Source organism: Pongo abelii, chromosome 4, assembly GCF_028885655.2.
Source record: "Pongo abelii isolate AG06213 chromosome 4, NHGRI_mPonAbe1-v2.0_pri, whole genome shotgun sequence".
In the NCBI taxonomy this organism is placed as follows: domain Eukaryota; kingdom Metazoa; phylum Chordata; class Mammalia; order Primates; family Hominidae; genus Pongo; species Pongo abelii.
This window is the reverse complement of record NC_071989.2, coordinates 39,276,154-39,289,640: the sequence shown is the minus strand read 5'-3', so window position 1 is coordinate 39,289,640 and position 13,487 is coordinate 39,276,154. Positions and strand designations below refer to the sequence as shown.

Sequence of the window (13,487 nt, the reverse complement as noted above, 5' to 3'; positions counted from 1 at the left end):
GTCTTGACTCTTTATCCAATTTGCCAGTCTGTGTCTTTTAATTGGAGCATTTAGCCTGTTTTCATTTAAGGTTAATATTGTTATGTGTGAATTTGTTCCTGTCATTATGATGTTAGCTGGTTGTTTTGCTCGTTAGTTGATGCAGTTTCTTCCTAGTCTTGATGGTCTTTACAATTTGGCATGTTTTTGCAGTGGCTGGTACTGGTTGTTCCTTTCCATGTTTAGTGCTTCCTTCAGGAGCTCTTTTAGGGCAGGCCTGGTGGTGACAAAATCTTTCAGCATTTGCTTGTCTGTAAAGGATTTTATTTCTCCTTCACTTATGAAGCTTAGTTTGGCTGGATATGAAATTCTGGGTTGAAAAATTCTTTTCTTTAAGAATGTGGAATATTGGCCCTCACTTTCTTCTGGCTTGTAGAGTTTCTGCTGAGAGAACCGCTGTTAGTCTGATGGGCTTCCCTTTGTGGGTAACCCGACCTTTCTCTCTGGCTGCCCTTAACATTTTTTCCTTCATTTCAACTTTGGTGAATCTGACAATTATGTGTCTTGGAGTTGCTCTTCTCAAGGAGTATCTTTGTGGCATTCTGTGTATTTCCTGAATTTGAATATTGGCCTGCCTTGCTAGGTTGGGGAAGTACTCCTGCATAATTTCCTGCAGAGTGTTTTCCAACTTGGTTCCATTCTCCCCGTCACTTTCAGGTACAACAATCAGATGTAGATTTGGTCTTTTCACATAATCCCACATTTCTTGGAGGCTTTGCTCGTTTCTTTTTATTCTTTTTTCTCTAGTCTTCTCTTCTTGCTTCATTTCATTCATTTCATCTTCCATCGCTGATACCCTTTCTTCCAGTTGATTGAATCGGCTACTGAGGCTTGTGCATTCGTCATGTAGTTCTTGTGCCGTGGTTTTCAGCTCTATCAGGTCCTTTAAGGAATTCTCTGCATTGGTTTTTCTAGTTAGCCATTCGTCTAATTTTTTTTCAAGGTTTTTAACTTCTTTGCCATTGGTTCGAACTTCCTCCTTTAGCTCAGAGTAGGTTGATCGTCTGAAGCCTTCTTCTCTCAACTCGTCAAAGTCATTCTCTGTCCAGCTTTGTTCCGTTGCTGGTGAGGAGCTGCATTCCTTTGGAGGAGGAGAGACACTCTGATTTTTAGAGTTTCTGGTTTTTCTGATCTGTTTTTTCCCCATCTTTGTGGTTTTATCTACCTTAGGTCTTTGATGATGGTGACGTACAGATGGGTTTTTGGTGTGGATGTCCTTTCTGTTTGTTAGTTTTCCTTCTAACAGTCAGGACCCTCAGCTGCAGGTCTGTTGGAGTTCAGTGGAGGTCCACTCCAGACTCTGTTTGCCTGGGTTATCAGCAGTGGTGGCTGCAGAACAGCAGATATTGGTGAACCGCAGATGCTGCTGCCTGATCGTTCCTCTGGAAGTTTTGTCTCAGAGGGGTACCTGGCTGTGTGAGGTGTCAGTCTGCCCCTACTGGGGGGTGCCTCCCAGTTAGGCTACTCGGGGTTCAGGGACCCACTTGAGGCAGTCTGCCCATTCTCAGATGTCAAGCTGCATGCTGGGAGAACCACTACTCTCTTCAAAGCTGTCAGACAGGGACATTTAAGTCTGCAGAGGTTGCTGCTGCCTTTTGTTTGTCTGTGCCCTGCCGCCAGAGGTGGAGCCTACAGAGGCAGGCAGGCCTCCTTGAGCTGCGGTGGGCTCCACCCAGTTCGAGCTTCCCGGTCACTTTGTTTACCTCCTCAAACCTCGGCAATGGCAGGCGCCCCTCCCCCAGCCTCGCTGCTGCCTTGCAGTTTGATCTCAGACTGCTGTGCTAGCAATTGAGTGAGGCTTCGTGGGCGTAGGACCCTCTGAGCCAGGTGCGGGATATAATCTCTGGTGTGCCGTATGTTAAGCCCATTGGAAAAGTGCAGTATTAGGGTGGGAGTGACCCGATTTTCCAGGTGCCGTCTGTCACCCCTTTCTTTGACTAGGAAAGGGAATTCCCTGACCCCTTGCGCTTCCTGGGTAAGGCGATGCCTTGCCCTGCTTCGGCTCATGCACAGTGCGCTGCACCCACTGTCCTGCACCTGCTGTGTGGCACTCCCCAGTGAGATGAACCCAGTACCTCAGTTGGAAATGCAGAAATCACCCGTCTTCTGCGTCGCTCATGCTGGGAGCTGTAGACTGGAGCTGTTCCTATTTGGCCATCTTGGCTCCACCCCCAGAATTATGCAACTTTTAATAGGTGCTCTGTTCAAATGAATTATTAACTACATCTAGCTCACTTTCTGTTAGTGTTCTATACCTAGATTGATCCTCATCTATATTTGACAGTTACAGTATATAATAATATGCTGATAATAAACCAATTAAAGACATGGCTTTTGTTAATAGAATTTTAAGACAATCACAGGAGTGGCCTGGTAGATGTCACTTTTTTAATTTATCCAACGGTACAGAATGATAAACTGTCAGCAAGGACTTTTTTTTTTATTCCGTTAATTATAACCTTTTCTCCTTGAAATCATTCAAAGTGAGCAATTCTTTGGAATTAAAGGAAGATGTTTTTGTGTACACAGAAAGAGGAAAGTATAAAATGGAGTAAGTTTATAATTCAGAATTGAAGGGGGAGGAAAATAGATCTGAATCCCGGAGTCTTTGAGAGAAAAATTTATTTATTTATTGTTAAAAACATGTAGTTATTTGTTTTTCAACCTTTAGTTTCGGGGGTACATGTGCAGGTTTGTTACATGGTTAAGTTGCATGTTGCTGAGGTTCAGTGTACAAATGATCCCATTACCCAGGTAGTGTGCATGGTACCCAATAGGTTGTTTTTCAGTGCTCACTCCTCTTTGCTCCTCCCCTGACTACTAGTTCCCAGTGTCTCTTTTTCCCATCTTTGGGGAAGACAATTTTAATATGTTACAAATCAGCAGAAATTGCCATAACTCTTTCTGCCATCATTATTATAAAAGTAGGACGCTGGTGGGCCAGGCGCAGTGTTTCATGCCTGTAATCCCAGCACTTTGGGAGGCCAAGACGGGTGGATCAGGAGGTCAGGAGTTCGAGACTAGCCTGACTAACATGGTGAAACCCTGTCTCTACTAAAAATACAAAAATTAGCCAGGCATGGTGGTACACATCTGTAATCCCAGCTACTCAGGAGGCCGAAGCAGGAGAATCGCTTCAACCCGGGAGGCAGAGGTTGCAGTGAGCTGAGATCCCACCATTGCACTCCAGCGCTCCAGCCTGGGCAACAGAGCAAGAGTCTGTTCCAAAAAAAAAGAGTAGGACACTGGTACAAGAAGCCAACAACACAATTCTAGTCTCTGGGAGAAGGAGATAATGGAGCAGATGTAGTCCTCAGAAAAACAGACACTGCAGTTGAAGTTTACACTTAAGGCGATAATATTATTTATAGTTGTTATTTATAATACAACCTGGGATACTTTGGGAAGTGAAAATAGATGGTATTAATAATTACAGTGGTACACTAACTGTAAATTGGAACCCTGACAAATCAGACATATGTGTTATATGTGCTATAATGTTAGTATGAAGAATGTATCATAAGAGTATAGAGAAGGGGGCTTGTAGGTTAGGAAAAATCTTTACTAATCTAGTCTGAGCTAGACTTCCAAAGAATGACAAAGTTGTTCCCCAAGTTGGGTTGAGAAACAAATGGCATGACAGGTTAAAGGGACCTAGTGCCATCTTGCTGTCCATGTTGCTCTGTCTCTGTCCATATCATTGCCTCTCAAGAAGTGCTTCATGGTTTGTCGTTTTTCTGAAACAGCTATGAAACATTCAGTTGGTTAATTGCCCTTCAGTTTTCCTACCTAGGCACTGGTTCTCCCAGCAGTTTCTGCTCATGAACCTCTTTTCTAATGTGTGACTCCCTGTATTCTCGTGTCTGTCTTTATGATCTTGGGGGTAGTGTCTTGCCCTGTGTCCTCAGTTCTCTTACAAATTCAAGAAGAGTTGTTGATTTTTCAGTTTGTTCAGACTTTTACTTGTTGTTAGAATCACGTGATGACTTCCAGGCTCCTGTTGTGTGGAACCAGAAGTGAAGTCCATGTTCAGTTTTTAGTATGATAAACTTAACATTTTAGGAACATTATAATCCAGTTAAATTGATTGACTTGCCATTGTAATTGAATGACAGGTTTTTCTTTACTGTTTTTGCCATTGTATTTATATTTAAAATATACCAATGATCAAAGGATTATTATGTGCTTCAGTTGCTTGAGAGAAAACATGGTTATTTCAAGTATGTAAACGGAAGATAATACTTGTTCTCTGCATTCCAGATGGTTACACCAGAACAAATAGACAAAAATTACAAAGGGGCAGATTTTGGCATCAGTAAAGAAAAAATGTTCTATTTTTCTATCCAAGGATGGAATAGGTTCTCTTGGCAAATTTTGACTTCCTCTGCATAGTTATTTTATCATAAACTAGAGGCCCTCAGAAGATGCTATCCTTGGGATACAGCCTTTCTTTACTAAATTATATAACTTTTTGAAATTAATAATTGTTAGAATTTCAGGAAATGTTAGATTGTTTGAAGCAATGCTTTTCTCATCTTTTGTACCTGTGGATAAAGGTGAGAAGATGGACTCCCAGTGTCTTTGCTAGTGGAGACAATTTTGCTTCTGGCTTTTGCAAAAGTAATGCTAACTACAGTAATCTTCATATGCTTTTAGTCATATCTGCTAACAATAATCAAAGATGGCATTAAAGTCATAATTGCATATCAGATTTGTGTAATTGTTTAATTTTGTTCGACTGTTGAAGTCGCGTATGTATCCAACTTTTCTGGTTGGATATATTGTAATATTTGTTTATGTGTATTCACAAATACATCATAGAATACATTGTTCAGCTCTACTCCCAGTCCCAGTTTCTCTTTGAAATTTTCAGGAAGGTAGATAAAATGATAAAAGTTAGATTTGTACAGTTAATCTCACAGTGGCTTGGAGATTGGATTAGAAGAAAGAGAGTCAATATAAGCACACGGAATTAATTCATTGTGCAGCTTTTGCCATAATTTAGGTATGAATTAGAAGAGCAATTGAAATGCGGCTATGGTTGATAGAATTAAAAAAAAGGAAAAGATGTCAGAAACTTTAGAGAGGAGTAAATAGCACTTTGCTGGCCAGTTGAAGGTGAGAGATCAGGGAGAGGAAAATGTCAAAGATAACTTTTAAGGAGAAATTTTCCCTTAAGGTGGAAAAGAATTTAAAGGACCAGTAATTACTCAGAGTTTGCTTAACTGCCTTTTCTTTTCAGTGCCTCTTTAAGGCGGTTATCAACAAGCCTGATCAGTCATTAACTGTAATAATCATTGTTTCTGAACAGTTATAGATGATAAATGGAAATACATTTAGACATTTGCTTCAAGATTCTTGTCAGCGTCCAGCCCTTCAAGAAAACATTTTATAAGTGATTTTAATTAGAAGGAGCTCGTGAGTGTGAGAAAACTTGTATGAAGCCTAGAAGAAGAGATAATGACAGGAACTAAAGCTTTGTTAGGTTCATGCTGCCTGATAGCCATTACATGCATATCACCCTCCTTTCACATACTCCTTTTATAGTTGTTTCTTTTTCCTTCTTCTCTGTCCTCTTGGTATTGTGCTTCACAGGGCGATTGGAAGGGATAATTAGCAATACTTACTGGAATTGGTACATGACCAGACATATACTTCATGCTTAGTAAATGTTGGTTGGACCCTCCTCCTCCTGAGTACTGTTAGCAACAACAACCTGGTCTTAAAAAATGTTTACTCACATATTTATTATTTAATATAGAAAAATAATTCTTGAAAGCCTACTGTGTGGCAGAGACTGTGGTAGGCATTTGAAGATAATTGTAAGCAAGATGTCCTTGTCCTCATAAGGCTTAAAACCCTTCATAGAATCTTGGTTCATGTTATATAATTGTTCACCTGTTTTTTTACTGTCCTGCTTTAGAGTGAAAATATTAGAAATTACAGAGCTACACAGATAATGCTCTAGAGTAAATGACATCTCATCCAAACTACTGAGAGTTTAGGTAAGAGTGATGGAAACTTAAAGGCTAGGTAAGTGATGGAATAGTGGATAAGAATTGAGGGATCCTTGAAGTGACCGTAAGATGTCGGGGAGTATGTTCTGAGAATATACTTATGACAACATAGTGGCCTGTTGAGTTATCAGCATATTTGGCTTTATTAAATTTGTACTGACTCCTTTAATTTATTATAATTTACTACTCTTGCATGACTGAAAAAATAGTTTCTTTAAGGATTTGTTTGAGGTTTCATTAATAACAGTTTTAGATAGAATTATGTATCAAAAAGCATGTCGTATGTTACATAAGCAAAACAAATTCTACCTGCATATTAAATGATTTCAGGTAATTCACACTAGACTAAGAGAAAGAGGGTCATAATTTCTAGTACTTGCATAGCACTTTATGGTTTGAATATTTCTATATGGAATATCTAATGTAATCATTAATATAGCTCTGGAAGGTCATTATTGTTTCTACTTTAAAAACGAATTAATCTTGGATCATGAAAGTAATGTACTACTAAAACCCTCATATAATAAAAGTTAATTTAAACAGACTAATGTGTTAAACACTTGCCTGGGCCAGCTGTATAAATTTCATATGATTAGTCCGTGAAAATTGGTTATTCTAAACAAATAACTTTTAATTATAGTCATTATTTATTGAGTAGCTGTTATGGGCTAGGCACTGTGCTAAGGAAGTTATATCTCACATTTTGCAAAAGCATTTTTAAAGTAGGTAAATATTTCCACTTTACGTAGAGAGAACGGATGCTTATGAAGTTAAGTGATTTAGCCAAGGCTACATGGTTTGGGGGTGAATAAGCTAGACTTGAATTCAGTTCTTTTTTATTCCAAAGGTGTTTTTTCCTTTCCATTACTCCCAAGTAGCATGTGCATGCCAGCAGTTTTTGGTCATTAATTTACTATAGGTACTTGGATTCAGATTTGTTTAAAAATCAGTTTTGTGTTGTGTATTTATTGACAGGTAAAGATAATATAGTTTATTGCAGCAAGTTATAAAGCAGCATATATTGAATCCAATTTTATATTAATGTTTACACACATATAAACATATACATATGTGTGTGTACATGTGCACATACAGAGAATTGAGCCAAGAAATAAATAAATGAATAATTAGTGAATAATGGTTTATGTGTTAGTTTTCTCTTGGTGGTGTATGTATTATGTATCTTTGTATATGTGTGTGTTTAAATATGTAAAGAGTTTTATGATATGCTAATCTTTGTTGAGCTGTAATTAACACAAAATAAAATATACATATTTTAAGTATGCATTTAAGTGTCATTCAATAATTATCCACTACTTCCAAACAAGATACAACATATTTTTATCCCCTTCCCTAAACCCCCTTGCCTGTTTCCAATTGGTTACTTTATCATCCAGCAATCACTATCTGATTTCTATCATCATAGATTACTTCTGCTTATATTTGCATTGCATACAAATAGAATGATACAATATATACTCTTGTGTCTGGCTTCTTTTTCTTAACATTTTTGAAATTCATCTATGTTGTATGTATAAGTAGTTTGTTTTTTTCTTATTAATATTGTTTTGGTTTTAAGACACTGGGTCTTGCTTTGGCACCCGAGCTGGAGTGCAGTGGCACATTCATAGCTCACTGCAGCCTCAAACACCTGGGCTCAAGGGATCCTCCTGCCTCAGCCTCCCTAGCTGCTGGGATTACAGGCACGAGCCACTGCACACAGCTCTGTTCTTTTGATTTTTGATTAATATTCCAATATGTAGATATACTACAATTTGTTTATCCATCTGTTGATGGACATTTGGGTTGTTTCCAATTTGGGGCTGTTATGAATAAGGCTGCTATAAATATTCTTGTACAAGTATATTTGTGGGCATGTATTTCTAACTGAGAGTGAAATTACACAATTATAATATTGACAGATGTATGTTGCCAACAGTTCTTTAAAGTGGTTGTAACATTTCATGCTCCTCCAACAGTGTGTAAGAATTCCAGTTACTCCATAGCCTCTCCAACATTTGATGTTGTCATTCTTCTTGATTTTAGCTATTCTTATAGGTGTGTAATGGTACTTCTGTGGTTTTAATTTTCATTTTCCTGTTAATTAATGATGTTAGGCACCTTTTCTCATACTTCTTGGCTTCTTATCCTCTTTTGCTTTCACATCTATTTAAATCTTTTACCTGTTTTTACATGGGTTATTTTATTGTTGATTTGTAGATGATAGTCATTATTAAAATCTTGTCTGATGTTTGTGCTGTGAATGTTTTTTTACCCATTTTGTGGATTGTCTTTTCATTTTCTTAGTAGTCTTTTGATGAGCAGAGGATTAGATGCTTATGTCAGATAATTAACTTTATACTAGTTAAGACTGCTTTCTATTGTTCTGTATACTTAGAAAAATATTTAACACTGATATGTAAAAATGCTTTTGCTGGATGGAAGTGTTAGTAATTTTTTAAAATTTTCTTTGACTTTTTTATTTTTCAAAATGTCTACAAAATAATGTAACATCAGAAGTACTCTAAAAAATAAACTTTAACATAAATACGTGTAACTTATGGTGACATTAATATATAATACTCCAGTGAATACTATATACGTGCCATGCAATACATGATAATGAAGCACATATAAAACACATTACACTTACATTTATTATATTTATTTTAAACTGCTTTTTCCATTTTTACTTATAAAAGCAATGTAGAGAGATTAATTATTTTAATCTAGTCACAGCCAGGAAGTCTTCATTTTTTTTCATTTCCTCTCATTTTGTACATGTTTTTTATACTCATTTAGAGAAGTAAAATATAGTCTAAGACATAAAAATAAATCATCAGTAATTTTTACCACCTAAAATTAACTTCTCTGAAAATATTTTTGATGTATATACTTTCCTAATTGCAAGAATCCTTGAATTGCCATGTATTATCTCCTTGGGGGTAATTAAGTGTTAACCCCATCCCTTTTCAGCTATACTTAAAGTTTTATACAGTCCTCACTTCCAAAAACATATAAGGCAGTGTAAAGTCAAGAAAATAAATCTCTTGACATTTTGGTTTCTCTCTAAATCTGCATTTTGTTTTTCTTAATACTATTCAGTAACTAGTATGTGAGAGTAATACATTATTTTTTATTTTTTTGAGATGGGGTTTTGCTCTTGTTGCCCAGGCTGGAGTGCAATGGTGCGATCTCGGCTCACCACAACCTCCGCTTCCTGGGTTCAAGAGATTCTCCTGCCTCAGCCTCCTGAATAGCTGGGATTAACAGGCATGCACGACCACGCCCAGCTTATTTTGTATTGTTAGGAGACACGGGGTTTCTCCATATTGGTCAGGCTGGTCTCAAACTCCTGACCTCAGGTGATCCACTCGCCTCTGCCTCCCAAAGTGCTAGGATTACAGGTGTGAGCCACCGCACCCAGCCATCCATTAAGTTTTTAACTCATCTATTAAAAACAATACCACAGAGTATCTACAGTGTCACAAGCAGAATAGGCAACTCCTCGATGGAAGGACAGGAGAAGACAGATCAAATTAAAGATGGTTGAAATCAATTGTATTCAGCTCTACAATTGAATATATTAAATCACTGGATATTTGGAATTGCTGTAGTTACTGCATTACCTCCAGAGAGATTCATCAGGAATACATGTAGTATTTACAGTCTACACAATATGAGGAAAAGAGCCACTGTAATTCTAGTAGTTCTTTTGTATTTTGCTTCCTTCCATTTGAGTAGTTGCCTACCATAGCAAGCTACCCACATGTATTTTTTCCTTTTTGTTTTGTTTTGTTTTGTTTTTGAGACAGGGTCTTGCACTGTCTGTTGCCCAGGCTGGAGTACAAGTGACATGATCACTGCCCACTGCAGCCTTGACCTCCTGGGCTCAAGCAGTCCTCCCACCTCAGCCTCCCGAGTAGATGGGACTACAGGTGTGAGCAACTGTGTCTGGTTATTTTTTCCTTTTTTCTCTCATGCAGCCATGGTTTTCTAAACTTTAAGGCTTCAGAGAATATCATCTTAGTTAGATTATCTCATTTCTGACCTTATACTTTTCACATAGTGCTGTTATCCGTAGACAGTTTTAGAGAAGGAAAATTGGAAACACTGAGAGTAGGAAGAAATAGAGACAGGTAAACCTCTCTTTAAATTTCTTTTTGCTATTTCCATATCTATTCACCCTATCCCCCATATAAAAATCATTTCAATCTCAGCTTGCTCACTACTTTAAGTAGTGACACTCTAAGGGTTGACAGACTGCAGCTCGAGAGCCAAGTTTGTTTTATTGGAACAGTGCAATGAACTAAATGTTTGTGTCATTCAAAAATTAATATGTCAAAATCCTAACCCGTAACGTATTGGTATTAGGAGGTGGGGCTTCTGGGAGGTAATTAGGTCATAAGGGTGAAGCCCTCACAAGTGGAATTAGTGCCCTTATAAAAGGGACCCCAGGGAGCTCTCTAGCCCCATTTCCCCACCATGTGAGGAGACGGTGAGAAATTGGCAGTCTGCAACCTGAAAGAGGAACCAGGACCTGACCATGCTGTCACCCTGATCTTGGACTTGCAGCCTCCAGAACTATGAGACATAAACTTCTGTTGTTTAATAAGCCATTTGGTCTCCATTACTTAGTTTTATAGTATACTGAACTGACTAATACACGTGAAAAGTCCATTTTCTACACTTGCTTTCTGATCTAAAACATTAGAGTTGCATAGCTGCAACGGAGACTTATGGCCTGCAAAGTCAAAATACTTACAGAAAATGTTTTTCAGTCCCTGGTCTAGCAGGTAAAGAAGAAAGCAGAGATTTCTCATTTTATTACCAGGGAAACTTTAACATGTTATTTCAAGTTAAAAAGTTCCTCAGCAGCATTGTACCACATGAATGTTAGATAGTAGTTCAGTGTCTAAAATGGCCCTAATACTGTTTTAATTGATCTGGAAGTCAAATACTGTCTGGGAGGTGGAGGTTCTTGGTAATTATATAAAGGAGAAAGCTTTGAGGAGGAGAAGGAAGGAGAAAGGCTGATTCATTTTGGTTTGGGTTAAGAAGGATAACATCTTCATTAGGCAAACATTTGACTCATTGTTGAGTTATCACCACCTGTCAGTTTTTAAATTATGTGCATGCAGTTTGTTGTTGTAATCAGTTTTCTTCCACTTCTATGTTAGATACATTAGAGAGGGGGTTGTCTTGTTTATTGCTATATTTCCAGTACTTAAAACAGTACCTGATCATAATAGCCATTCAGTTAATACTTATTGAATGAATACACTTAAAACAGTACCTGATCATAATAGCCATTCAGTCAATACTTATTGAATGAATACACTTAGATATGAGATGTTGCTTTGTAACAAGATTGTGGTTTTAAAAAAATGTCTCCAATCAGTTTGTACCCAGAAAATAGGCAGTATTTAAAAATTTGCAAACCTTTGTAAGGAATCTATCTTTTCAGACTAATCATCGTAACTATTAGTCCTGTTAGATCATTAGATAGCAGTAACTATATTGTCACGAGTTAATCTGTTTGGTGCCTGACAAGCTAATGATAAACTGAAGTAAAATGTTTAGATTATACATTTCCATTAGATGAGTTTCACACTAGTTTCTATGAACCTCAACCCTGACTTTGCAAACTACCATAGGTCCTAAATTATCTAAAAGGGTTGTTATAAAATTTTTATGAACTTCTCAAATATAGTTAAATCATCTTAATCCATTGACTTGCTTATAATTATTCTCCTACAGTCTTTTCAAACAGATACAATTTATAGTAGTGAAAAGATATTACTAAATACAGTGACCTATTCATGGCCCCTTGTAATTCTTTTTAATAGATCCAGTCTCACTCAGTGATGGATCATTCGACTTTCAAAATAACTCCCCAAAATCTCTAAGTATAAAGACATACGCTAAACCAGAAGTCTCCAGCCCCTGAGCCTGGACTGGTGCAGGTCTGTGGTTTGCTAGGGACCGGGCTGCACAGCAGGCAGTGAGCAGCAGGGGAGTGAGCATTACTGCTGGAGCTCCACCTCCTGTTAGATCAGCAGCAGCATTAGATTATTAATAGGAGCACAAACCCTATTGTGAACTGCACATGCGAGGGATCTAGGTTGTGCCCTCCTTATGAGAATCTAATGCCTGATGATTTGAGGTGAAACAGTTTCATCCCAAAACCATCCCCACCCCAGGTCCATGGAAAAATTGTTTTCCACAGAACCTGTCCCTGGTTTCCAAAAGGTTGGGGACTGCCACACTAAATCACTTAAGATTGAATTTTATTTACATTAAAAATATTTCATCTGTCATGAAAATCAAATGATTGATCTCAGCATGTAGCAACTTCAAAGCAATTGGAAATAGCTAAGTAGTGTACTTAGTGCTTTGACACCACATTTGTTGTCATAGACAACACCCAGTATAACAGAATGGAGTAAGGTAGGCAGACGCAAGCTAAATTTAAAGCAGGACAATGCAAACAGTTTCATTTGATGAGGAAAACACTAATTCAAAACAGTTCCTTGAGTTGGTGTTAACAGATAAAAGTCTCAAAGGAAGTCACAATGGCTCTTAAACTAAAATATCAAAAACTTGGTAATGTATTTTAAAAATTGTGCTTTTGTTTTTATTTCAAACAAATAGGATGGTGAAGATTTTAATAGTTTATAGCCATCTGAAGAAATTGACACTGTATTCCAGAGGTGGCAAACTACTGCCTATAAGGCCATATCTGGCCCATGGCTTGTTTTTGTGAAGTATATTTTTAAAGCATTTGTTTCATTACTTTAAAGATGTTGCTTCATTGTCTTCTGTTTTGGACAAGAAATCCATTGTTATCTTTTTTTTTTGCTTTGCTCTATGTAACTTCTTTTTTTTTCAATCTGGCTACTTTTGAGATTTTCTCTGTCAGTGGTTTTGAGCAATTTGATTATAATCTGCCTAGGTCTAGTTTTCTTGGCTTGTTTTTGTAAAGCAAGTATTTTTTAAAGCATTTTTTCTTTCATTATTTTAAAGATGTTGCTTTACTGTCTTCTGTTTTGTCCTGTTTTGGATAAGAAATCCGCCGTTATCCTTTTTTGTTTGTTTTTGTTTTTCTCTACGTAACTTCTTTTTTTTAATCTGGCTACTTTTAAGATTATCTCTATCAGTGGTTTTGAGCAATTTGATTATCATCTGCCTAGGTCTAGTTTTCTTCATGTTTCTTGTGATTGGGGCTTTTTGAGCATTTTATTGGTTTATTGTTTTCATCAAATTTGGAAAGTTTTCATCTATCACTTTTTTCTTTTTTTGCAAATAAGACTTTATTAGGTAATTTCTCTCTCTTGTGAGGAGGATTTGGGTCCTTCCAGATGAAGCTCCAAATTGCTAGACAATACACTGTTTCCTTCAGTTGCAGCAAGTTTATCCCACAGTGGGTGC

General features: G+C 37.3%; 1 protein-coding gene across 8 annotated transcripts in view; it reads left to right on the top strand.

The window, feature by feature from the left end:
* The window catches only part of RICTOR (RPTOR independent companion of MTOR complex 2), a 135,572-nt gene that overhangs the window by 37,448 nt on the left and 84,637 nt on the right, over window positions 1-13,487 (top strand). The gene's annotated exons all lie outside the window — the stretch shown is intronic.